The sequence below is a fragment of the Antennarius striatus genome, chromosome 4, assembly GCF_040054535.1.
Source record: "Antennarius striatus isolate MH-2024 chromosome 4, ASM4005453v1, whole genome shotgun sequence".
Classification (NCBI taxonomy): domain Eukaryota; kingdom Metazoa; phylum Chordata; class Actinopteri; order Lophiiformes; family Antennariidae; genus Antennarius; species Antennarius striatus.
In genome coordinates, this window is record NC_090779.1 from 19,073,346 (window position 1) to 19,098,891 (window position 25,546).

General features: G+C 40.3%; 1 long non-coding RNA gene across 1 annotated transcript in view; it reads left to right on the forward strand.

Moving 5' to 3' along the window:
- LOC137593350 (uncharacterized) overlaps window positions 1-21,729 on the forward strand; it is a 97,683-nt gene extending 75,954 nt beyond the window's left edge. The window contains exons 3-4 of the long non-coding RNA XR_011035108.1: window positions 7,291-7,346; window positions 20,147-21,729. This is a non-coding gene — a long non-coding RNA (uncharacterized lncRNA). The remainder of the gene's footprint in view (window positions 1-7,290; window positions 7,347-20,146) is intronic.
- The last annotated feature ends 3,817 nt before the right edge of the window (window positions 21,730-25,546 follow it).

A 25,546-nucleotide genomic window follows, 5' to 3' on the forward strand; every position in this document is an offset into this window, starting at 1 on the left:
ATACTCAAATAAACTGCTGGGTGACGAAGCTCTTGCGCCTGGTCTCCATATCTCCGCATCATCATGTTCCTCACATCTGGCTTTACAGAGATGCACACCCTGTTGATGCAATGGACACAAATATTTAAAACACCAAGAGGTCATTGAGTTTGTTCATGCACGTAGAGGGAACTCCCTCAAGATTGTGCAGTTATGCTTATTTTGTGCAATTTCACATGAGATGTGTATGCTTAGCATAAAATGAGGCGAGAAGGGACAGCATTGTGGTAGACAACAGACAGATATGTGAGCAATAGTGGGGAGTGGTGATAGGAACAGATGGACAGAGATAGGAGGTATCAGAGAGAGAGAGATAGACGGAGCTGGTGATGGATAGACAGACAGAGAGAGAGGGGAAGAAGAAGGGTAATGATAAGGACAAAGACATCAGTCACGTTTAGGGGTTTTTCCCTCCTCCCCTATGAGAGTGGACCTTGATCCAAGCCACACAGACTCTACTGTGTCGTGGTGTGTGTGGCCCTGTGTTTGTGTGGGCCTGCAAGTGGTGACTGGGCAAATCATGACTCAGCAGAAGTAGGGCCACATAGAAGAGAAAGGAGCACAGCGTCATTGTTGAAGCGGATTTCATTGGCCTTATATTAACTGCCATTCAAGAAACAAAAGCTCTGTATTCTTTCTCAGAATGTCCCAGAGCATTTTTCTTTCTTCTAGTAAACACTAGTAAGAAATTAATAGAAATAAATAACAGATTATTGCAGCAATTTTACGAAGTTATCTAACTTTTGCTGAACAGCCCTGACAAGTCTCACTTACTAATAGCTGTTAAAATCTGCGAGGCCAGCACAAGTATAAATGATTCTTAAGTCAGGAAATTGATTTAATCAATTCTGCGTAATGTCAGTTACACAACTATTATCTATAGTGTGATGACATAAGATCTAATAGAATATCAGCCACTAAAAGCTGCTGATCATACCAGAAAAAAAGTTCTAATTTAAAGAAACAAACTCCTAAGTTCAAGGAATTCAGACAATGTGCATTCATGAGCAATCATGCATTTTCTTACTAATAAATTTAACTTTCCATATGTTAGAGGAAGAATATTTTTTGTCTTGCTATTTTAGGTTTAATATTGTCATATTCAAATATACAATTACTGTATGTCAAAAACAGTTCAAAAGTACCACTCAGTTCTTGTTCTTTTGGTGATAGTGAATCACTCCTTTCAAAATAAAACTTTAATCTTTCTAAATGATCAACAACTTCATCAAGAAGAGTCTAAAATGTTTCAGCCAGGCTCTGAAAGCAAAGGGGAGAAGCAGCTGATTCCTTCCAGCGGGAAGCGCTTCAGTTCACCTGTTGCAGAGGGAAACCTCACTAACTGTTAAGGGCAGATCACCTGTGTGTGTCAAACAGTCAAACACTTGCACTTGCAGTTCCTGTTTGGGGAGGTCGGCTGGTCCTGGCAAACAGTGTCTGGTCTTATCTCTTGTGTTTTATGTTCCTTGGGAGCCAGAGACACAAGCAGCCCTTTGTGGGTAAGATGGAGTTGGTCTCGCTCCAGACTGACCCATGCAGCTGTTCACCACTGTTGGACATATCCATGTGTGTCCATGCCTGTTTGTATTGGTACTTCTGTATATATATGCTCATTATATATATGCTCATGCACATGCTTGTGCATGAGTGTGTCTGCGTGTTAAGTGACATATGTATTTAATATGTACGCATGTTTGCAGTAAAGTGCTTGTCTCTACATTTGATTTAGATTGTGACCTCTTTACGTCTGCTGTCAAATTCTTTAGCAGTCACTTGAGTGAGCCTGTATGTGCGTGACAGACAGGCCTCGATAATGGAAGCTGGGTATTTGTTGGTTCGGTAAATGGGTGGAGCTAAGGGCGGGGCTAGAGAGGTACTAACCTCATGTAAAATCAGATTGACCACAGGAATATCTCGTCCCTGTTTCTAACCCTTAATCCTAACCCATTTTTCTGGCATTTAATCTATATCATATTTAGCTTGATATCACCTTCAATCTCTCCATCAGATTTTTTTTATCTGATCTCCCACTTAAACGAGTATGATAAAAGTGATGGGCTTGAATTTAGCATGTCAACAATTTTGCTTTGTTTGTTTGCTTTGTTAGGCTGTAATTATTAGGCATTATAATTATTAGGCATTATAATACTAATAGGCATTATTGCTTCTAAAAGGAACCATCAGCGAAGCCAGTGGATAACCATGTGCTGTCTTGCTGTTGAGTGTGAAGAGGCCAAGAATATGCCTCCCAATTCAGCTCCTGGTCATTCTGTGACAAAAACCTCTGTGACGTCATATTTATGGGCCCGTGTGTTGTGACAACAAAACACGGAGGATTCCTATTGGATAAAATTTGACTCAATACTGCCACCACATGGTTTGGCATGCTTATAGCCGTCTTCGAAAACGCACAGCTGCGTTAACGTGTGGACGGAGATTTTTTTGAAAACGCTGTCGTGTGGGCGCGAATAGTTTTCGATGTGTTTTTTAAAAGTTGCGTTTTCAAAAAAATCTGTCATTGTGTGGACGGGGCCTAAGTCAGTTAAAGGACAGAAATATGTGGCGTGCGGGGCACCGTGATCAGTTTCTTTTTTAATTGGCTTCAGTTAGAGACAAAGTATTTTGTAATTGTTCTACATTGCTTCTGATTTAACTCACCATTATGGTGCTTTAGTGTCATTCGATTTCAGATATTTTATAAGAAGTGGCTTTCGATCAGGTGATGACATTCACACTGTGAGCTTTTTTGAGAGCAAAAATATCCCAGTGACAGGGGCAACGTTTCATTATCTTTTTTAACATAGTTCTGTTTGAGCAACAACAGATATATAAAAGGTGAACCTTTCGCCTTCGAACCCCATGTCCTGCGGTCTGTCTTATGCAACATGAATATGTACATGACATACACACTGTACCAGAGTAATGGTGAATGTACACATTGTCTAGTTGCATGAGAACATAGCTGCTGTCTTTAATCTGTACCTTTATTTATTGTATCTCATAGTGTCATTGTCATAAATGAATGATCTCAACAGCAAGTCAGTACCAGTGTCTTCTATTCTTTACTGTAGCAAAAGCAACACAACAGCAGATTCAGTGCCTCATGTGCGTCTAAGAAAGATGAGTTCAGGCACAGAATCAAATGTAGGTCATTGGAGTTTTTGCAGAGCCCAAAATGCAATCTCTGTGATGCCAAGAAGAAATGAATAAAATTAAAAAGCGTTGTGTGCACATTAATTGTGAGGGGAAAATGAACAATTACATGGCAAAAGGTAACGTGCTGCTATGATTTTAAACATATTTGTAGTAAAAATATTTATAGTAAATTACTGTTTCTTACTTGCCAGCGTTGAATTGGAATGTCTCAAACTGTATCTGGAAAAAGTTCTGTTACTATATCAGTGCAGAAACCAGTAACAAGATATACAAGTTCCTGAACTAGTCCTAATGCTGTTCGTGGTGTGATGTTAGGCTCCAGCTACAATGCAGAAACATAATATAACCAATATATATTTTGTAATTATGTAACATAAATCAAAGTAATTAAGTGCCTTGGAGACTTAATGTACAATTAATTTTTTGAACATTAAATATTCACACCCGAAAGCTTTGCATCATGCAATGCATTTATTGAACTCCGTATAAACACAGTCAGTTCCCAATCAAAAACACGCGACTTCAAAATAAATAATGCAATGGAAGAACAAGACTTTCATGTTTTCTGTGGGTAACTGTCTGTGACTTGGCATCCTCCACTGTCTTGTTTACTCCTGTTAGTGTCTGTTGCCAAAATCATGACAGCCAGGGATAAGCTGGAGATGTAGCCTTTTAAAAAAACGCATTCTCTCAATTTGGAAAGCAGACAATGACAACAGTATCCTAACCAAGTTCAGGTCAGAAGATTCAAGTCTTTGCCCACATCCTACATAACTCCCCTAGCATCATGGGAAGATTGTGCCACAGCAACAAAATACATTTGGTGTACATGGCTAAAGTAGAGAAGCTTTTTGAGATTCCTTGACTAGTAAAAACATGCTGCTTCCACTGCAGCCACCACTATCCATCTTGTTCCCTCTCATTTGAAATGCATTGACTGAGTCGACCTTTCCCCTCCATGGGTGTGTCACTTCCTCTTTCCAGTGGTGTCCCACTCTAGAGGGAAGGGGTAGATGGGTCACAAAGGTCAGCAGGTTGAGCTGTTTGCACAGGTTTCACATCATAAGTGGGGTTTGTGAGAGGTTAAAGTGGGATGCACAGACATTGCAAAGCACTTTGTGTGAGGTCGCAGCAGATTTGATTTATATCTCTCATCGCTGTGAACCCTGCATTCTTTGACTCCATTGGTTGCTCATGACAAACGTTCCATCTGTCTCCTTTTGCCTTCACCCTTTATTTTCAAATCGACAGTGACTCGTACCATCCTATTTGAGTTCACCTGCCATTACTACTTGAATGTGGAGATCATAAATGCTATCATAAAACATATCATAAAACGACTTCCCAGCGTGTTTCCTCACTGATCATTATCAGAGTAGTCAAAATGACTCCATTTTTGATATGCTGATTGAAGATCCACCTGCAGACTAAAGGTCTGTCCCCATAAAAGACAAACATGTACATTTAATAAATAACTGGAACAAAACTTCAGCAATGTGGATTATACCTGTTTCTACTTTTTCATGATTGATATGGTGACAGTGGTTGGAATGAGCATTAATTTGTGAATTCAACTAAATATTTCTAATTACCAACTCCTTCACACAAAATCATTCTCTTGTTCTTCAATGTCATCTTAATATTAGCTCCTGATTAGTAATTATTATTTTTAACATTATTCATAGTGAAACCATTTGTAGCATTTATTTTGGTAGTTTTATACAAACACCTAGAATTTCCCATGTCTATTCTCTACTGTATTTTTGCATTTCTGAAACTTTGGGGAAAAAATCTTTTGGTTAAAAAAAAAACTTTTGTTTAAAAGTATTTACATAAAACACTACTATCACAATATTGAATGTCAATATTATCCTGTTGTAAAAAAAATTCCAATTTTATTGCAAAGTTTGATGGTTTGCGGGTTGGGTTGTGACAATAGATGGGTAAGAATTGAATAGATACACAAATAAAGATTTTTCTGTGCCTCATAGCCACGAGTCTATTTGTTTATGTGTATGTTATGAACTGAAAAGAGAAAGAACAATAACCTTTTTTTCTTTCTCACAATAAATGCTACCAGACTTCAAAACCCTGACAGGAATCAATGGCTTTGTTTGACAAAGTGCCTGGAGTTCTCCCCTTCATCTCTTTTCACTTACTTTCTTTCTTGTCTTCATGATTATCATTTATCTTGTATCTTATCTTTGATGATCTGTGGCATCTCTGGCTGCATTGTGTCGGCGTGTGTCCTGATTTCTGTGAAGGAACATCTGTCCGGTTATGGCGGTGAGGGACAAACAGAGGGGGAATTCTTAACAGGTGTCAAATAAAAGACTTCACAAAGCAGAACGTGGAGCAAACTGGAGTTTGACAATCAACTGATTTTTTTTCCTCCTGTTTAACCTGGAGTTGAAAAGATAGGTGAACCTCCTTGAACAAACGCTGAGGAGACCAAAGAGTTGACTGAAAGTTACTTGCAGTCTTTACTTGGGTGGTGACGGGACACTCTGTTTACTCAGGCTTTGGACTGACTCACAAATCAAAGTGCATGTCAGAAAGGAGAGATTAGGGTGCCAGAATAGGCTTGGGATTCTCCCTGCAAATGTGTGTCTTTGTTGTCACCCACCTGGATGAACTGTTAACGTTGCATAACACACACACGCGCACACACACATACACACAACAGAGCAACTTTCTAATCCCCTGATAAAATGCAGCTGCTTGTCTGCTCCGAACCTAAGGATGCCCTGGAAAGGCTGCTTGGAGCACTAATGAGTATAATATAGTTTATAATGGCAGTTTCCTCTTCCACTAGAGCATTCGGCTGCTCTCACTCATGGCCTTCCTAGCAGCTGATGTCATTTCTGGACAAACCAGAGACCCTCAATTTACTTGTACACCTGTAACATACTCATGTGCAGACCTAAAGAGTCAGAAAGAGAGAGAACAAATTACAAGAACGATGGAAGAGGATGTTGTAGCTCCTCCTTTGAGAGCTTGATTTGTCATTCAGTTGTGATGAAAATTACCACACTGGTTTGATCGGAATTACAACGCAAGGCACATTGTCAAAGTGGGTTCTGTGAAATTAAAACCCCTAATTTAGCTGTCTTCCATTTATTTAGGAAGTGACTAATTTTTTTCTGCCAGTTTAGGTTACAAACATAAGGCTGGAGGATGGACCCTGCTCAAAAAAATATAAGTCAGAATCAGAGTCAGAATACTTTATTGATCCCCAAGGGGAAAGTCCTGGATGCTATGCAATTCGTTCATCTGATCCCATTTCCTGACTTCAGTAGATTTATGCATCTAATTTGAAAACCCCTGCATGTCAGATGCTTTGTATTTAACTTTGTATTCACTTTAAAAAGAAAAAAAGTGTGTTTTGACAACTTCACATTTCACTGGCTTTCATAGTACAGATTCCACGTCTCTCCTGCTTCAGCACTTCCGTCATCCTCCTCCACCTCTTGTATTCCCTCTTAGTGAATTGAACCTTGTCTTACTGTTAAATCACGCCTCGCAAGAATTTAGGAGACAGGGGAGGAGCGTTACCTTTCGGAAGTGAATCTAGCTCTCTGACCCGCCAAAGTGAAAGGCCCTCAGGCTTCACTGCGTCGCTCACACAAGATGATCTCTGTGGGGAAAGCAGGAGATTACATCTGAGAGGAAGGGGACTTCTGTGGATTAATCCACTCTTCCTATCTAAGGCACTGTGAGGATTTATAGGCCTCAACGAGTGGAGGAAAAAAAGAGCAGTAATACAGCTTCTTTATGTTACAAGAATGCAATATTGTGAGATATTGTTTTGTAAAATGTGGCTAGGTGAATTATTTTTACCGCCTAGTGCTGGAAATGTCACAAGCAGGACAGCGGAAAGTATGACTCATCAGAGATTTCTTTGTAGAACCTATTTTATCTGAGCCAGTAACAGGAATTTCCGATTTGTTATTGTCACTGTGTCAAACTTATGACAACTTACTGATCAAAGATCTAATCCACCAACCATTCACCAGCAAATCCTCAGTGAGCTAATGTCATTATCGGAACTCATTCATCCTGATAATTTTGACTTAATTCCTAACTGTCTTCTAGGGAGGGGATCCTGTCAATGGGTCATGCTGGGATCCCGCCTCAGGAGGTGATCTCAGGTAAGATGGAATACTCTCCTTTTTATTTCACCCAGTACATGTGAGCTGCCGATTTACACTGCTGCGTGTTTGTTTGCCCAAGTTTTGTTTTACCTCAGAACTTTGGATCTCGAGTGCAACTTGTAGGATCATATTTTGAATGACTCACACATGAACTGACACAAAATATGACAAATGGCCCTTAGCTGATAGATATATCCCAAGAAAAAGTGTATTGCATATCCTGAAACGATACACAGCTCTGTAATAAGAATACACATGATACAATGCAAAGGAAACAATCAATTTGATGTTTTTGGAAGCGCCTCAGGAATACATTTTGTTCTACAGTATTTTTTAATGTGTTAGCCCCAGATGTCACCACTCTTTACTAACAATAGATGCTGGCACTGCAGCAGGTGTAGTGTTATCAGAGTTTGTCGTTTTGTAGTTAGGGTTAGGGTTAGAATTCTTTTGTACGTGCATCTTCTGTCATGATGTTTCAGAAAAAAAATGTAATGAGTGAATAGTGGAAAATTGCACTCATTACCCCCGCAAGTGACCATAATTGTGAAAATGAAACTTCATGTAGCTGGAATGTGTTTGCCCATGATTGTGCTCGTGCTTGGCCCGCTTTGGTTGGTTCATTTCTAGTTTTTTCTCCACCGACACACATCTCTTCTTAATGTTGCTGCAGGTGTATAAATCCCTTAATGTGAAGTAAACGCCAACAGAGGATCTATTATTGTCACTGATACTGTCATTTTCAGTATCACAGTAATCTGATACCACTCCTGTGTCTTTCTCTGTAGTTGAAACCCAAAGAAGCATTGATTCCTGTAAATGTAAGCATTAGGTGGTTTCTCTGCCTCTATTGTTTTTCACAAAATGACTGATTTTCTTTTTGAATTACTAATCAACATTTTTATGCTGTAAAAAGTTGCAGTAGATTGTCCTTATGTGCTCTCAGATGCATGTTTTAGCTGAGGTTCATATGAGAAGCAGAAGATCCATATTACATCTCCTCTCATAGTGTGTGCATGCGTGCATGCGTGTATTTGCATAGTACATGTTCCGCTCAGTTCAGTTAAGCAGTTGAAGATCTACTGTTGCTGATTAAACATCAGCAACATAACATAAGATGACGTGACATAAATAAGAACCCAACTTCTCAGAAAAGCAACAAAAAAATAAACTTTAATAAAGTAATGTCTAAAAAACTAAAGAAATACATGTATACATCAGAGTGATTATATAATTACTATATAATTTTGCACACAAATTAATCAAGTGTTTTGCACAACAACAAAAAAACGTGTTTTTATCTCATTGCATTGAAATCGAAGACCCCCAAGTATCCACCATTGATTTAAATGTGATATAATAAGTAATTATTTAAAAAATGAACTAAAACAGAAAAGACTTGATATGATAGAGAAAGCGTATGAATAGTAATTGGACGCGCTTTGGGGGAGGGAGGTACGCAGTGTTGTCCAATATGATAGACTTTTCCAGGGTTAAGAAACTGCTTTGAGAGTGACTCGACACATTTGACATGTGGTTGGCTGTTCACTGGCAGAACAGTTGTGTTCACAATGTTTGCCTGTAAGGATTAGCTCCATGCAGCTGCTCTGCTCCAAAGGGTTGATCAAAACCGGAACCATTAGGATGGAGGAGTAGCTCGGTAGATATGTTTGCTCCATTGGTCACTATGACTCTTATAATAGATCACAAATGCTGTCTCACCTTAATGTCAATCAATGTACTACCAACAGACATTTCAAAGTGAAACCCAATAGAACCCTCCAGAGCAAGCATAAGCAAACTCCTTCATTGACAAAGAAATTCCAGGCAAGACCCGGACTCTGGAGGGATGTCATCCCCGTGATCAGTTGGGTTGAAAAAAATACAATGTAGAGAGGGACAGGGTAAAGGAAAGAGAGAAAGAGACAGAGTGGCAGATAGGCCAGATAGAGTCCCTGTCTGCAGTTTAGCTGCTTAAGTGGAGATGTGGTGCCGGGACCTTCAGGCTTCGTTCACAGACTCCTATGTTGTTGTCTTAAGTATTCGCTCCCCACCTGTCGACGAGAAGCACATAGAGCACATAGACAGCGGTAGTATCTTGTCAGTTTGTTTATAGGTTGTAATTTATTTATAGCTAAATAATTTGTAACATTGGTTAGCAATCAGTTAGCAATCAGTTATTTAAAGTGGTCCTATATTTAAATGGAATTCAACCTTGTGGCTACAGTATGAGCTTCTTTACTTCCAGTTTGACTGAGGCCCTGCAGGTATGATCAATGAGATCCTGTGTTCCCTTGTTTTTCTTTATGGTCATGTTCTAGAGCCAAACAGAGGAAACATCTGCTTTACTGCTGTTCTAACTGCTACAGATCTACACACACACAAACACACGCACGCGCACATCACACACACACACACACACACACAAACACATACAGAGGCAGGCTGACAGTAGTGGTTGGGCCTGCCAGAGGAAGAGCGTTACTTCACAAAACACAAATCTATTGATACTTATGCACACACACCACACACCCACACACGCAGATGCTGTCTTTCTTTTTCTCATTCTCATCCTGTCACAACCACTGCAGTTTTCCCTCCACCCCTTGTCTCTGCCATCAGGATCTGCTCTGACAGCTGCTCAGGCATCCAAATCTATCAGTCCCATTTTCTGTCTGTCCCATCGGTCTGTATGTTCTCTTTCTTCTTTTCTTTGACAAGTAACCATTTCACTGCTCACTTAACATTCATCTGAAATAATGTTTCAGATTAAAACAAAAAAAAAGAAGATTCAATGGTATTAATGTTTAATTTAATGTTGTGTTAAAGCCAAATTATCTAGATGGAATGATAGATATGTTATGAAGATTTAGGCAACAGAGGGTTGAAAGTAATTCAAGAAGTTAAAAAAAATTATGTTTTTCATGAACGAAGAAGATTTTTAGAATTTCTAAACGGCTTTGAAAGCATGTGAATGTTATTGCCCCATAAAGAGAACAGAATGGTTAAAATGGAAACAAAAACACTATTCTACAAGAAAAACAGTGATCTAAAGCAGAACCAATGAAACCAGCTAAAGCTAGTCCTATACCTGTACATTGCATTATATTCTAGTCAAATACAGAAATGACTTTACTGTGTCAAAACAATAGCTTGAAAATATTTTGTTTGGTTTACAATGTTTCTCTTTGAAAGTACAGTAATTTCATTGGGAAAGTCAGGTCCCCCGCACTAACCCACTTACTCTTCTCTTTGACAAGCTTTGTCAGTTTAACAGCAACAGAATTGTGGTACTTCCACCTTTGCAGAGACAGATGCAAAGATGGAAATACCCTGATAACTCATGTAACCACCAGAGGTCCATGTCAGGTAATGGAGGTGCATCTGCTTTCTAAGAAACAACTACTGTTTTGTTTTTGTTTTTTTGCTAAAATTGATAGGATAAGTAACTCTAATTAATAGAGCATAATATGATTTTTTAATGACTGCACGGAGATAAAGAAACAATCTTTAAAGGCTGCAACAAAAACTGTTTGTTAGTTCTACAGTGGATCAGATTTCAACTCTCAAATGCTTCACTATCACTGAGGAACAGAAATAGCTCTTGTGTGAGTCCTTTCGAAATTTTAGAATAATAGCCCTCGTCACCCAAAAAGGAAAAGGCAAGGTCTGTCCTTCCCAGAGATTATGGTGGGAAGAATCGATGACTTCCTCCATCTTTCTCCCTCAAGGGACAGGGCGACAACGTCTCACTGGTATTAATAGTAGTCCTCTGATAAGCCAGCTAGTATTCTGTCTTGTAGTGTCACAGCCTTTTGGTCTTGTTGTGAGAACCTCCTGTCATAGTATCAAAGAGCTCTTGTGGAATTTACATTCCCTTGCCTTCCTGTTTTTGTACAACTCCATGCACATCACTTCACATCACAACCTTTTTACCCTACAAAAGAAGACCCTACCAGTGGACACTTAACAGTTTCTTTAACAATCTTCTCTGACAGGACTGTGATGGTGCCTTCTGCCCCAGAGCTGTGTTACTGTTGAAAACTTAAGTCATAAAATACTGGGAGCAAAGGTGATACGCCTCTCAAGTTGACACGGCCGTTATCCTGAATGGCAGGTTGTATGTTTGCCTCAGGGCCAGGCAAAGTATTCAACCCAACACATTAGTCACAAAACGAACTGTAAATACAGCTGCTCGGCTTTTCGATTAGCTCATTGTTTCTGTAAAGACAGGAAACATCATTTAATATGTAGTATATTGTTACAAAAAAGGGGAAACGTTGTTTAGGAATAAGAGGTTTTTAAAGACTGATACCAAGGCGTGACTGCAGTCACAAACAATGGTATGGTTAAAATGAGATGTGATGTGTGCCTATTGAATTGATTACTTTTTTCTTGACTTCTCAGAGTTATTTTTTCATTCTCAGTTGGTTTTATAGCGTCAATGCCCCAAATAGGTTGTCTGAAAGGAGAGCATGGGAAAAATATCTGTAGTTGTGGAAACTGCTGGGAAACTGCTGATTTCTCATTGGTAGCAGTGCAGGCCATTGTGGGATGAAGGAGCTCCCTCTGAGAAGGAGGAAACATGGAAACATGAACACAAAAAGCACCAAGATTAGACCAGACCAAGCAGAACTAACTCACTTCAGTTTAGGCTCTGCTGACTTCACTCCACTGTGAAGATGGCAAGATGGGAAGTTGATTTTAGTCATGGTGGCAGTAAAGCCTGTGAGGTGAGTATGATGGCCACTCTTGTTACAGAGCCTTAGCTATGGCCTGTTTTATTATCCCCTGATGTCGGTGCGAGCAGTGGCGGTCTACATACCGACATACCAGGATGATGGCTGCTGGCCCAAGTGGTGCAGCCCACCCAGGGTTGCGGACCCACGCCTGCCCACCTTCTGCCTTCCTGCCCAGCCCTGGCTCTGGATCAGAGACAGGCCACACGTCAAGGGACAAGGGTAATGATGGCCGCAGCCATGCCATCCCTTTCATGGCCAAGCCCCTGAGTACAAGTTTGGCTAATGCTATTTCCTGAAGATAAGATGCAAACAAGCTCCTTTTACTTTTTTATACTCGCAGAATTTCAGGCGGTGATAAGAGGGTGAATGTTTACGGAATAAATTATAAATTATTTGCTATGTTTCATCATTAGATGGGCTGTTGCCTTGTCTGCTATCCCTTTTCTTTAATTTAAAATATCAGAGAGTCATTAATGAGATGAAATCAATGGAATTAAATAAATATCAGCCACTTAATGTGCACAGGGTGAAAGGTAGTTATCCATATCGAACAATTTTCTCTTTATCAGTCCTTAAGTGGCTCAACCAAGGCTTTGTAACATGATTATTTTACTCAGCCGAGACCTTCTAAATTGTTTCCAGCTTAAAAGGAGATGGTTGGAGATATTCGTGCTGCATGGAAATGGTCTCCAGTTTTGTTGCTTTGTGGTCACACAATGTAAGATTAGAACCTATGCAATAAAACAGAATTTGATTGTTTTGAGACAATCATAGGTTTTAACTCACAAAGCTTTCCTCCTATTGAGTATAATTGCATCAACGTTACTTAAGCAACGGAAAGCATAGTCAAATATGGAAGTTTGCCGCAAATATAACTGGAAACAACACAATAGTAAATTTAACATGAAAGTCACATCTTCATCTTCTGGCCCTTTGCTTTATGGGCTCACACTAAGGTTACCACAACTAACCATGCAAGAAATTAAAGCCTGCATGACAACTTTTTGACTGTGAAAATGGCCAGAATTCAGAGACTCTAGCACAAATAATGTGTGGGGAAGTCGACCTTCGAATCCACTGGCAGATTTTTAATGGGATTTCACTAAATTTAACACTTTTATTCATTCTGAAGGCATTTTGAATATCAGAGTATCTGATTTTCAGTATGGGTTGTCGTGGGTTGGGGGCGTCATGTTACAGATCTGGTCTCACTAATGTCACAAGTGGGTCAGAACTGACATGTTCTACCTCATTTCACTTGGCTCTCGATAAAAAAACTCCAATTCCAAATAGTCATTGATTTATTAGAAATGTCTAAATATCAACGCTATATAATCAATCAGATTGTTGGTCCTAAGATTCCACAGAGCAATATAACCATTCAAGTACAGTCAGTTTTAGTTTTACTTCACAAGGATAAACAGGACAGACAGGCTCCAACAATCCCTGTGACCAGCGAAAGTGGAAACAGTGGTTGAGAAAATGAATGAATGAATGATTGAATGAATGAATGAATGAATGAATGAATGATTGAATGAATGATTGAACAGTACCACAGCGTCATGTCGGTATCATGTAGGTTTCAGCATGCATCATTAGTTGCATCAGTACCACAACATCCTGCATTATTTGTTTGGATACAGTTGTTTATTAAGGAAAGGAAGTTAATGCATCTACATCCAGCTCAAAAAAACAAAACAAAACAGTGTCTCTTCTTTCATGACCCATGCCATAGAGATGTTTCAGCTGAGAATAATGAAAGTACTGTAGTTGTGGATCCTCTTGGCCTTGGATATCAGTCTGCCTCTGTCTTGTTGTCTTGTCTTCCTGTTTGAAGACGGCATTGTCATCAGAGAGCACACATCTGTCCACGTGCCCCTCTGATCCCAATCATTCATAAATCTGCCAGAGAGATTTGTATCTACCCCCCAATTCCCTTTGGCTATTAGAGAGGAATGAGATGATACAGCACATACAAACGCGCACAAACACATGTCTCATGCTGAAGATGGCTGTCTGCTTCCTCTAGTTATCAGTTAGTTCCTCCTTCCACTGTTTTTGCATTTGCGGTGCATTGTCTAAGATATGGCAAAAAATTCTAGTATAAATCCTCTGAAAAATAGTGCTCTAGAGGTCTTCTTTGGGCTTTTCCCTTCAGGGGTCACCACAGCAAATCAGTTGCCTCCATCTAACCCTGTCTTCTGCATCCTCTTCTCTCACACAAACTACCTTCATGTCGTCTTTCCCTGCATCCATGAACCTTTGGTCTTCCTCTAGGCCTCCTGCCTGGCAGTTCGAAACTCAGCATCAATAAATTCACTATCTCTCCTCTGGACATGGACCATCTTAGTCTGGCCTCTCTGACTTTATCTCCAAAACCTCTAACGTGCTGTGACCACTGTCTTACAGTCCTCATACATGTCCTGCACCGCCCTAACATACTGCTCTGCCACTCCAGACTTCCCCATGCAATACCACAGTTCCTCTCTGGTCACCCTGTCATAAGCTTTTTCCAGATCTACGAAAACACAATGCAGCTCCGTTTGGCCTTCTCTGTACGTTTCTATCAACATCCTCAAAACTTATACTGCATCTGTAGTACTCTTTTTTGGCATGAAACCCCACTGCTGCTCACAAATGCTCACTTCTGCCCTTAGTCTAGCTTTGACTACTCTTTCCCATAACTTCATTGTATGGCTCATCAGCTTTATTTCTCTGTAATTGCCACAACTCTGCACATCTCCCTTGTTATTAAAAATGGGCACCAGCATACTTCTCCATTCCTCAGGCATCTTCTCACTATCGATGATCCTTTTGAACAACCCAGTCAGAAACTCTACTGCCACATCTCCTAGACACTTCTGTATCTCCACAGGTACATCATCAGGACCAAATTCTTTTCCACTCTTCATCCTCTTCAATGCCTTCCTCACTTCATCCTGACTAATCTTTGCTACTCCCTGGTCCACAACAGCCACCTCTTAGTCTTAGTTCTCTCTCATTCTCCTCGTTCACCAACTCTTCAAAGTACCCATCTTCCCATCACACTACTGGCACCTGTCAATACACTTCAATCCCTATCCTTAATCACCCTAACCAATTGCATGTCCTTCCCATCTCTGTCTCTCTGTCTTGCCAACTTGTATAGATCAGTCTCTCTCTCCTTACTGTCCAACCTAGCATACAAGTCATCATAAGCCCCTTGTTTGGCCTTTGCTACCTCTTCTTTCACCTTACGCTGCATCTCACTGTACTCTTGTCTACTCTCCTCAGTCCTCTCAGTGTCCCACTTATTCTTAGTAACATCTTTCTCTGTACACACTCCTGCAGCTCCTTAATCCACCACCACGTCTCCTTACTACTTTCCTTCCAGATGACACACCAAGTACTCTCCTACCTGTCTCCCTGATCACATTAGCTGTAGTTGTCTAGTCATCTGGAAGTACCTCCTGACCACCCAGAGCCTGTCTTAACTCCTTCCTAAAAGCCATGCAACACTCTTCCTGTTTCAGCTTCCATCATTTCATCCACTGCTCTACAAAGGCAGAGCAGAGGACATCTTAATTTTCCTCACCACCAGTCATCCTACACACCACCAACCTATGCTGTTTGGCTACACTCTCGCCTACCATTACTTTGCAGTCACTGATCTCTTTCAGATTACACTGTCTACACAAGATGTAGTCTACCCATGTGCTCCTACCTCCACTTTTATAGGTCACCCTATGTTCCTGCCTCTTTTGGAAGAAAGTATTCACCATTGCCATTTCCATCCTTTTTGCAAAATCAACCACCATCTGTCCTTCTGCATTCCTTTCCCGGACACCTAACCTGCCCATCACCTCCTCATCACCTCTGTTTCCTGCATCAACATGTCCATTGAAGTCTGCACCAATGACAACTCTCTCCCTTCTAGGTATGCTCTGCATCACTTCATCAAAGTCCAATCAGAATTTCTCCTGCTCCTCCAGTTCACATCCTACTTGTGGAGCATATCCACTAACATTGAACATCACACCTTCGATATCTACCTTCAGACTCATCACTCTATCTGACACTCTTTTGTACCTCCAGGACATTCCTAACAAACTCCTTCAAGATAACTCCTACTCCATTTCTCTTCCCATCTATACCATGATAGAACTACTTGAACCCTTTTCCTAAACTTCTAACCTTGCTACTTTTCCACCTGGTCTCCTGGACACACAGTATGTCTACCTTCCTCCTCTGCCTCATGTCAGCCAACTCTCTACCTTTTCCTGTCATAGTTCCAACATTCAACGTCCCTACTCTCAGTCCTATACTCTTGGCATTCCTCTTCTTTCTCTTCCTATGAACACACTTTCCTCCTCTCCTTCTTCTTTGTACCTCTAGAGGTGTCAGATAGAATACAGTCCTGAGAATATAGTCCTAAAAATAGAACTTTGTTCCAACACTACTAATGCCTGACTCTCCCTCCTTCCCCACTTAATGCTTGTTCTCTATTCGTCTGCGCTCAGAGGTACTGTAATTTACCTCCATAATGTATCCCATGGTATCACTGTCCTCTGTTCATTTATGACACTGTTCAGTCCCAATGGAGTGTGGTTGCAAATTCCATGGCTAACTAAGCCAACAAGCTAGCAGCAACAAGCTAGCAGCAACTACTAGTTACAGCCAAAAATGGTTACAGGGGTTTCTCTGGGTTTTTAGAGAGACCACTGTCAGACTGCCAACATTTCATATCTCAAAATATTCTCTCAATTACTGAGTTTAGTCATCAATTTCTTCCACCAGCTTCTACTTTTATTCATCTCTCCCTTTTCTCTGTACTTTCTCACCATTTCTCCCTGTCCCTCAGCCAGTAAAAATGGTAGTGAAATTTCCCCTCAGTCATTTAGCCCCGATTCAACACTGCAGGCAAGCAGGCAGGCAGTGTCGAGGCTGTAACTTACCAGAATGTAAATAGAGCAGTGTTTTTCGCATTACTTCACCACTTATTTTTAGTAGCTGAACAAGAGCAGGCAAGGGTGTGCCTTTTCAAGCCGCGACTGTAAGTCTTATCAGCTGAATATACAGGAAGAAAAGAAGAGAAATTATAACTCAAACAAAACAATAATGACATAGTTTAGGAAGTGATGTGTTGATTCATGGTTTAAAGTTTTGCTGTAACTGGCAGAAAATACTGAGGCAGCTTTTTTAAACATAGGGAAAGAATGCTGTCTCGCTGTCTCTGTTTTTCTCTTTGTCTCTGATGTATTTCACACACATACGCTCAAAGTGTAATAAATTTTCATTTTAGCTGGAAAGTTACGTAAATGATATTGTATCTTTTGGGGCTGTATTTTTTTGTCTTAAGTGACCAGCAGTAGACTCCAGGCTTCCATCACCTGGCCTCTTCCTCATTTTCAAGACTCGTTGAAAAGGAGGTAATTTTTTTCTTTAAGAGGTAACAACTTCTATGTTGCAAGCAAGCAAAAGAGAACAATCTTCTAGCAAGGTCAAAGATAAAGCTAAGTCTCGAATCAGTTTGGTCTTGCCCAGAGGCAATGTTCTTGTTGGGTTACAGTGCATAACTTCCCTGTACTTCCAGGGATCAGACCGGTAACATCAGTCCGTGTCAGCAGGCAGCTCCTGCAGCTGTAGGAAAGTTAAACTGCGGACAGTATCTGTGTCTCACCTCTGTGCCTGTCAGCCAACCACCTGCTCTCACCAAGAAAATATTCTCAATCATATATCTTTGCGCTTCAGCAGCAAAGCCAATATTTTATGTTTTGTACTCGGTTTTTTTGATTTTGTTGTATATTTTACCTGTATATTTTACACGTATTTTACCAGTATTTTACACGTTAATCAATGTAAGTGTATCTCTAAATGTGTGTGGGTGCTTTACATGTGCCTGTTGTGAGGATGGAGGTGGTAAATACTCCATGTTCAGCACAGTCACTGAACATAGTGACAACATGATGACTCAGTTGAATTTCCACTGAGGTAAGCTGTCACTCTCTGGTGAACAGTGAACTCACACAGGCATTAACAAACACACACACACACACACACACACACACACACACACACACACACACACACACACACACACACACACACACACACACACACACACACACACACACACACAGACTCAGTCCATCTAATGTCACACATAAGTCTCTCCCTCTGATGATCTTGGTGCACATACACACACCCACACACACACACACACACACACACACACACACACACACACACACACACACACACACACACACACACACGCACACACACACACACACTTGTGTTTGGCCTTGTCCCTGTCCAAACAGTCCTTCTATATTGAGAGGCTCCAATGGAGAGGATCAGCTCCAGCTTAGATACCCCTTCACACTTCCTCTCTCCCTTTCTCCAAACCCTCCCTCCTCTGTGACCGCAGGCCTTCCTTCCTTCCTTCCTTCCTCCTGACACAGAGGCTTGGGGGAGTCGCAGGGGAGTGAGGATGGCCGGATGTGCCCTGATCAGACACAAAGACAGACAGACTGACAAGGACCAGACATGCAGACTAGAGGATGCTGCTGCTACTGTGGGCTTTGGGTTCGGTTTTCTTCCCATCCGGTGCTATGAGGAGAATGACATCATTCCTGTTTTGATCGGACAACAGGAAGGCAGAGGGAGATGGTGTGTTTGTGGGTGAATGAGGAGGAGTATCTAGAAACAAAAGGAAATTAAAGTGTTGAGCAGGGAGGACGCAGACCTGAGATAATGCAAGTGGAAGTAGATCTGACCTCAGGCCTGCAGAAGGCTTTGATGTAGCCCGTTGAAATCTTTGATTTCCTTCAACTTTTCCTGCTACTCCTAAACGTAATCAAGCAATAAAACATGTCAGCTATTTGCAGGTCAGGAGTTCTTTTATAAATCAGTCTCAAATAAGAAGCATACCGTTTGCTAGTGCAGGACATGCACCTCACACAGGAAGATAACCGACTACACAAAGGGATCTCAGGTTTTCATGTGTGCCACTGTGTTTGCAAGCTATATCAAGACTCATAGAAACTCAGTAGTGTCAGAACACAAGACAGACATTTCTTCCACTGCTTTCTCTGGAAAGGCAAGAACTGGTACAACAACGAGCGACTGAAAGAGCAGAAGACGGAGAGGAAACCAAGACAGAATTAAGAAAGACCGAGAGAAAGTCATAATAGCAATTTCTTACCCCCCACCCCCACTGTACTCTATTTTTTTTCTTAGAAGAGGTTCAGTGAGTGCCAGCTGTGCTCTGCTTCTGCTGTACAGTGCACACTACTTCAGAGAAGTCAAACTCGCTGCACTCCTTCCACCCCATTGAACTGCCAGCTCTGGTAATCAATTCTGAGCCTTGTGCTGTCACTGCTGGCCTCTGGACACAGCAGCTGGCTGCAGGAAGACAAGCACTCTTCCACAGAGTCTGTCCACCGATCAGCTGCACCCAGCTGTCTAGCAGCAGCCCCACTATTCAGAGTCCTGCTGCTGCCGCTGGTGAGGGAGGCCTCTTTCATTGCTGTCATTGCTGACTGGAGTCCCCTTAACCATACTTTCTTTTTCACTTCTTCCTTCCTAAATTTTCAACCCAACAGACACATCCGCCCTTGAGCTGCACAGCAGGCCTCATATGTCAGTCTGGACTGGCTTTCTGTATTCTTTCTCTTTCTTCCCAAGTCAAATAGTCCATCTGTCTCTCTTCCTTTACTAACTTTTTCTACACTATTTCCATCTTGCTTTTTCTCTCCCATCCATTCACCTCCTGTCTTCCATGCTGGGTTTTTAGATGAACTTTCCTTCTTTTTTTGCTGTTTTACCCTTTATTTCTTTTGCCTCTGTCCATGTCCCTTTTGCCTCTCTATTTTGTGGTACCCATTTCTCTTTTCCGTCTTTGTTGGTTGCCATGTCTCAGTTTCCGCACAATTTCCATCTCATTCTTTGTCACTCCGCCGCAATCTAAGCTATGCCCCCTTTTTTTCCAAATGTCACAATACTGTATCTTTTCTTCTCTTTTTCTTTAGAGTAACTTCTTTTCTGTCCCCTTTCTGCTGTGTTTTTTTACAGGTGTCTGTAAGGCGGGGATTTACATTTTCTCAGGACAGGCAGCCCGTGGAGAGAGGCCTGCTGGCAGATCAAAGGCTCCGGCTGTAAAACGATCTGAAAGAGTCCGGCATTAGCATCCATCAGGGTACCTTGAAAGCTCCCTGGTCAGCCGAGAGGGAAGCTGAGGGCCCCCCAAAGTGAAAGCCCAGTCTGGAGAAGGGTGATGAGGGGGCGCAGGGAGGGTAGAATGGGAGTAGAGAAAGAGAGAGAGGTGGAGGGATGAATAACAGACTACTCTGCAGAAGACATGAAGGAAATATTTCCAGGATAGAGGAAAATTCCAATAACAAGCAGCAAATGTTGCTATTTCATTTTTGAAATAACCCTCCCTCCCCATCCCTATGTCTTCCTTTAGCTCTTCCTCTCTTTCTTCCTCTATCTTGTTAATTTGTTTTTATAGTGTTGAGGCTGTAAGGGGAGAACATCTCCATCTGTGCACCATCTCCACTCAGCTCACCAATTCCAGACTTTTTACTATTCCACCCTGTAACATAAGGGTCATGTCTGGTTGGGGATGGGAAGTGGAAGGAAGGAGGGATGAAGAGAGTGTGGGAAGAAAAGAACCCTATATTGGTTTAATTTGTTGTATTTTACATCAGTATTTACGGTAGGACAGAAGTCAGGATGGCAGAAGCATAGAGATGTGTCCCTTCTGTTGTACGACTGTTGTTCGCATTCAAGATGTAAAGGTATAATATGATATCATATGATATTATATGTACAGTATGATATTGATAAAGATTAGACTTGCATTCCTGGTCAGTTCCGGTGCCTCTGCACTAGGGTCTTTTTAATAACGTAAGTGGGGTGCATCTATCACATAAATCCTAAATGTCAGACTAAATCATTCAGCTTGATAATGCAATAAAAATTCCACAAGAAGAAAGATTTGTAGACTCTGAGACTTATGATCTGCCTTTTTTCCTGGAAAGATTTTTAGCTGTGTTATGTAGCGATAGTTTCAAATGTCTACATTTTTTAAATTCCCAAATCATTAGTGGAATCTCAGCCACTACTTGCTGATTATGATCCTGTGAGCGGTAACTTTCCATCAGCGACCTCACCGCTATCCTGTTGGGAAGGTTTTGATGCACCATTGATCGGTGTATGAATCAATGTATTCCACAAAGGAAGTTGTTTCAGCTATCTCTAAGCATTCTTTTTATTTGTTTCATCCATGTATGTCTATAAATTACTCATTATTGAACGTTATGTGATTCAGCACTGAATGACTCATGTCCAATGATATGTTCACCTTAAGAGTTGTGCAGAACACTAAGTCTATATAGTAAAAGGGACATGTTAGCGGTTGTTTCTACTACTCGTGATGCATTCAGGTATTATTTATACACACAGCCCAAAACACAATCACTGCAGTTACACACATAAAATAGAATAAAGTAGAATTGAAACAACTTTTGGTGTGGAGTTTTTTTATCTGCCACTTTTTGTATGGGTTTGTTGTTTTCATGATCAGGTCTGTTTGAAAAAATAATATTTGACATTGCAAATGTATCCATAGGAATAATGAGTAATAATAATAAATGGTGGAAGCTGATTTTTCAGCCAATAAAGAGTAATGTTGTCCATGTTGTATAAGTTTACAGTTTAGACACTATCTGCATCATAATTAAAAATACAATCCTGACAAAAGAAAAATGCATTCAGAGATCACTGGATTCTAGTATATAATGAAATAATAAAATAACGTGATGTTGATAATCTTTGCATTTAGACACATGCACTTGCTCATTAACAAATTATTATAATTTAATACATGCATCGACACAAAAATTTGCACATATGTTACACATGGATCACTTAAATATACAATTACACTGGTTGTGTGTCCCTCCACATGCAGCTTGCTGACATGTGTGGAGCCTCCTGCGTGCGGGGCCAGGGCAGCATGCCACTGTCTCAGTCAGTAATGGATGTCCTGTTTGCTACACATAGACACACACTCACACAAATACACACACAGACAGTGGCTCAGCTCGTCCATTCTGTCCACCCAAGGATGAGTTCCTCCTCTGTTTAGGAAAGAGGATGTGATCTCACTCGTTAAAAATCCAACCTATGTCGCTTGCCACTCATGACTTAATCCAGGCTTCTCCTGTCTGCAGAGTTCGCCTTCCCCTTTTCTCTTCTTACATTTTCTTGCTCTCTGTGGCTTCCTAGCTTGGTGTCACCTCAATTATAAAAAACTCATGAAAGCTGTCAGTGCGTTATTTGTAATAACAGAAGATTTCCCACCAAAAAAACAAAAACAAAAACTCTGGAAAGTATACTACATTTTGAGGCAGTCGAGCATTTTGTTAAATGTGCAGCAAAAGCTCTGCTTGTCCTTTTTAATATATGCATGTGTGTTTCTATAAAATGCCAGCACATGGTGATTGACCCGTTGTGTTCAGATACTCATTTCTAACTTGTAGAAATGGTGGGAGGAGAGGAGACAGATATCACAGAGCACAACAGTGTAACATTAAAGATAGATGTAAGTACAGTGATTGGGAGTGCATTAAATTACTGTATTCATTTTTAGCAAAATGAAAAAGTTGGCAGATATATTTGAAAGTGTCAATCACTGCTGTCGCTTCTGGTTAGTGAGATACAGCAGTGTTAAATTTGATACACTACTCTTTCTAAATTCATGCATTGTGCAAGTAAGTATACATTCCTATACAATACAGAATGGAAGAACGTAAACTGAAATTCATGATTTGAGACTCCTTCGTATCTTGTTCAGGTCACAGTGAGTCAGAGCAATGCAATTTGAAAATGTGGTTACAATTTTGTAAATTTCAGGCAACAAACTGAGCTAATCAAGATACATGACAAAACTCTGCAGCCGCAGAACACTGATCACCACTTCCCCCCCTAGAAGCTGAAGTTAACGCTAGCACCCTGCAGCTAATGTTGAGAAGTTGAAGTTAATGAAAAAAATGTGTCAAAAACTGACAGTGTCGCATGGATGGATGGATGGATGGACGGACGGGTGGAGCCAGTTGTAAATTTAAAAAAAATTAACTGAATAACTGCTAAAAGTTAGAACTTTGGACTTTTTATGACTGAGAATATTTTTTTGCTCTTACGGGAAGAATAAAAGGTATCATTGGGTAGTGATATAAAATTTTAGGTACAGATACCAATACCAGAATTGGTTTATATGACTGATACCCAAAACTAAGCAATTACACATCCAAATTCAGTTCAATCAGGGTGGAGATTACAAAGAATCCCAATCCAGAAAAAAGTGTTTTCTGACACTATGTTCTGACACATGCTATACTATGTTAGAGTATTTTATCAGCATTGTTTCTGAAAATAGCCCATCAGGAAGTGCAGTTGAGAGTGTAAACAATCTTAAATCTTCTGCCAGGTTCTTGTTCTCCACAAAAAATATGTACAACCACAAACTTTTCCAATTATGTACCCGAAAAACACAAAATGTGCCTCTCATTTTTCAAGAATCACAGTTTGTAGCCATGGCATGACTTATGGTTAAAATTGGCTTAATGATTTGCAGTTCCCACAGCTGATTACTTCCTCCTTTGCCTCCTCCAGCAACATGATAACCATGAAGTTTTTACAGACCTTGGATGCAAGTGGAGTTTTTCAGAACATTTGAAGGAAAATGGTTAAATTCATGTGTTTTCCAGCTCTTGTCACAGTCCAGAACGCTCTTCTTATGGCCTTGCTAGGTTTACACATCATCCCCATAAACTGTAAGTACAAAGAAATTACTTCTTTTGGAAAGGACAAGCAATTTAACAATAGAAAAGGTGTGCAGTTTGTCACAAAAATCATGCTCAGGCCTTTTATTCACTGTACATGTTTCATGTGAAGCTGGCAGCCAGCATATGCATAATTACATGCTTATATATATTTAAATAATAACTTCTAACTCCCTCTAACTTTACTAACAGATTGTGCATCTGTTCTTGTTTTTGAGCCACTTTATTGAGGACTGTCGTTTCCAGTGCAACCTGTTGAGCCTGCTTTCCCTTTTCATAAACATACACTTTATAGTCCACAGATGCACATGCGCTAAAACCTTTTTTTCTGTATTGTCATGATACTTTTCATTAGGCTGTGTTATAAAGAGGTCTATCAGAGTGACAGTTAAACAGAAGTGAGCATATGGAGTGAAAACCAAATGCAAAGGGGATTTGAGAAGCGTGATTATACAGTAGCCTCTAATCTATGTTTTCACACGCTAGTCAACGGTTTATTGAGCTTTTTCATTTTTTCCTTTATTTTCAAACCAGCTGTGTGTGAATGTTTTTAACCACATACAATATGTACTTATTTTTTCCTGTTCTATGCATTTTTAACATATTCATATGTGTTATTAACACTAGAACTCCCAAGGCAGTCATTTTGACTGCTTTTTAAATTTGCAATGTCAAAACTTAGTTTTAAAAATAAGTATGTACCAATAGGACCGTGACTTTTCCTAAAGGAGTGTATATTTTATTCTAACATTGTTTGATCATTAAAATTTCAAAACATAAAAGAGTATTACTACCTAGAACTACCAAAGGCAGTCATTTAGACTGCTTGGGTATTATTCATATATAATTTGGATTATCATTAAAAATGTTTAAGAATAAATTGGTGTAATAGTTGAAAATACATCAGGACACTAAATTAAAACTATAATGAGTGAGTGTTTTATTTATTTAACTGACACAGCATAGCTTCTCTGCAATTACACATCCAAATTCAAACTTTGAAATAAAAAGAAATGCATTTGTGAAAAAGAAACAAATGTATCCTGCTTCAAAACAGATTGGGGTCATCATTAGACCTTAACAATGAGAATTATCAACTATTATGAACATTCAGTAATGCTGTGAGGGCTACCAGCCAGCTGGAGACACTGATGTTACAATGCCAAGATGGTTTGCTTACGGCTTGGAATCACTCACAGTCAACACAGGTAACCTGTACCTTCCCTGTGCAGTCCCCACTACATTTGACACAATTTTCCTTTGCTTTATTTTCCTTGCACATTCTTCACTTGGCACTGCCTTCTCCCCTCCTTCTGCTGCTCCAAATGGGGCTCTCGCACCATCATTTTGTCATGTCCTGAGCAAAGTTCCTTTGCAAGTCACATTATGAGGTTCCTCTGTGACATCATCTTATTGGTGCATTTATTGAACAGGATCGAAGCATTTATAGCAGCCAGGCCACAAGTATTATGAAACAGCTTTCACTGGGTATTTCTTCACCATTTGATCAAGCACAACTACTCCAACCTGGGTTCTGTTTTAGTATGTAACAGTGTCCAGTTTAGCTTCGTTGCCATTTGTTGACATCCGTGTGGATTGTGATTAGAATGGAGATATTTATCTT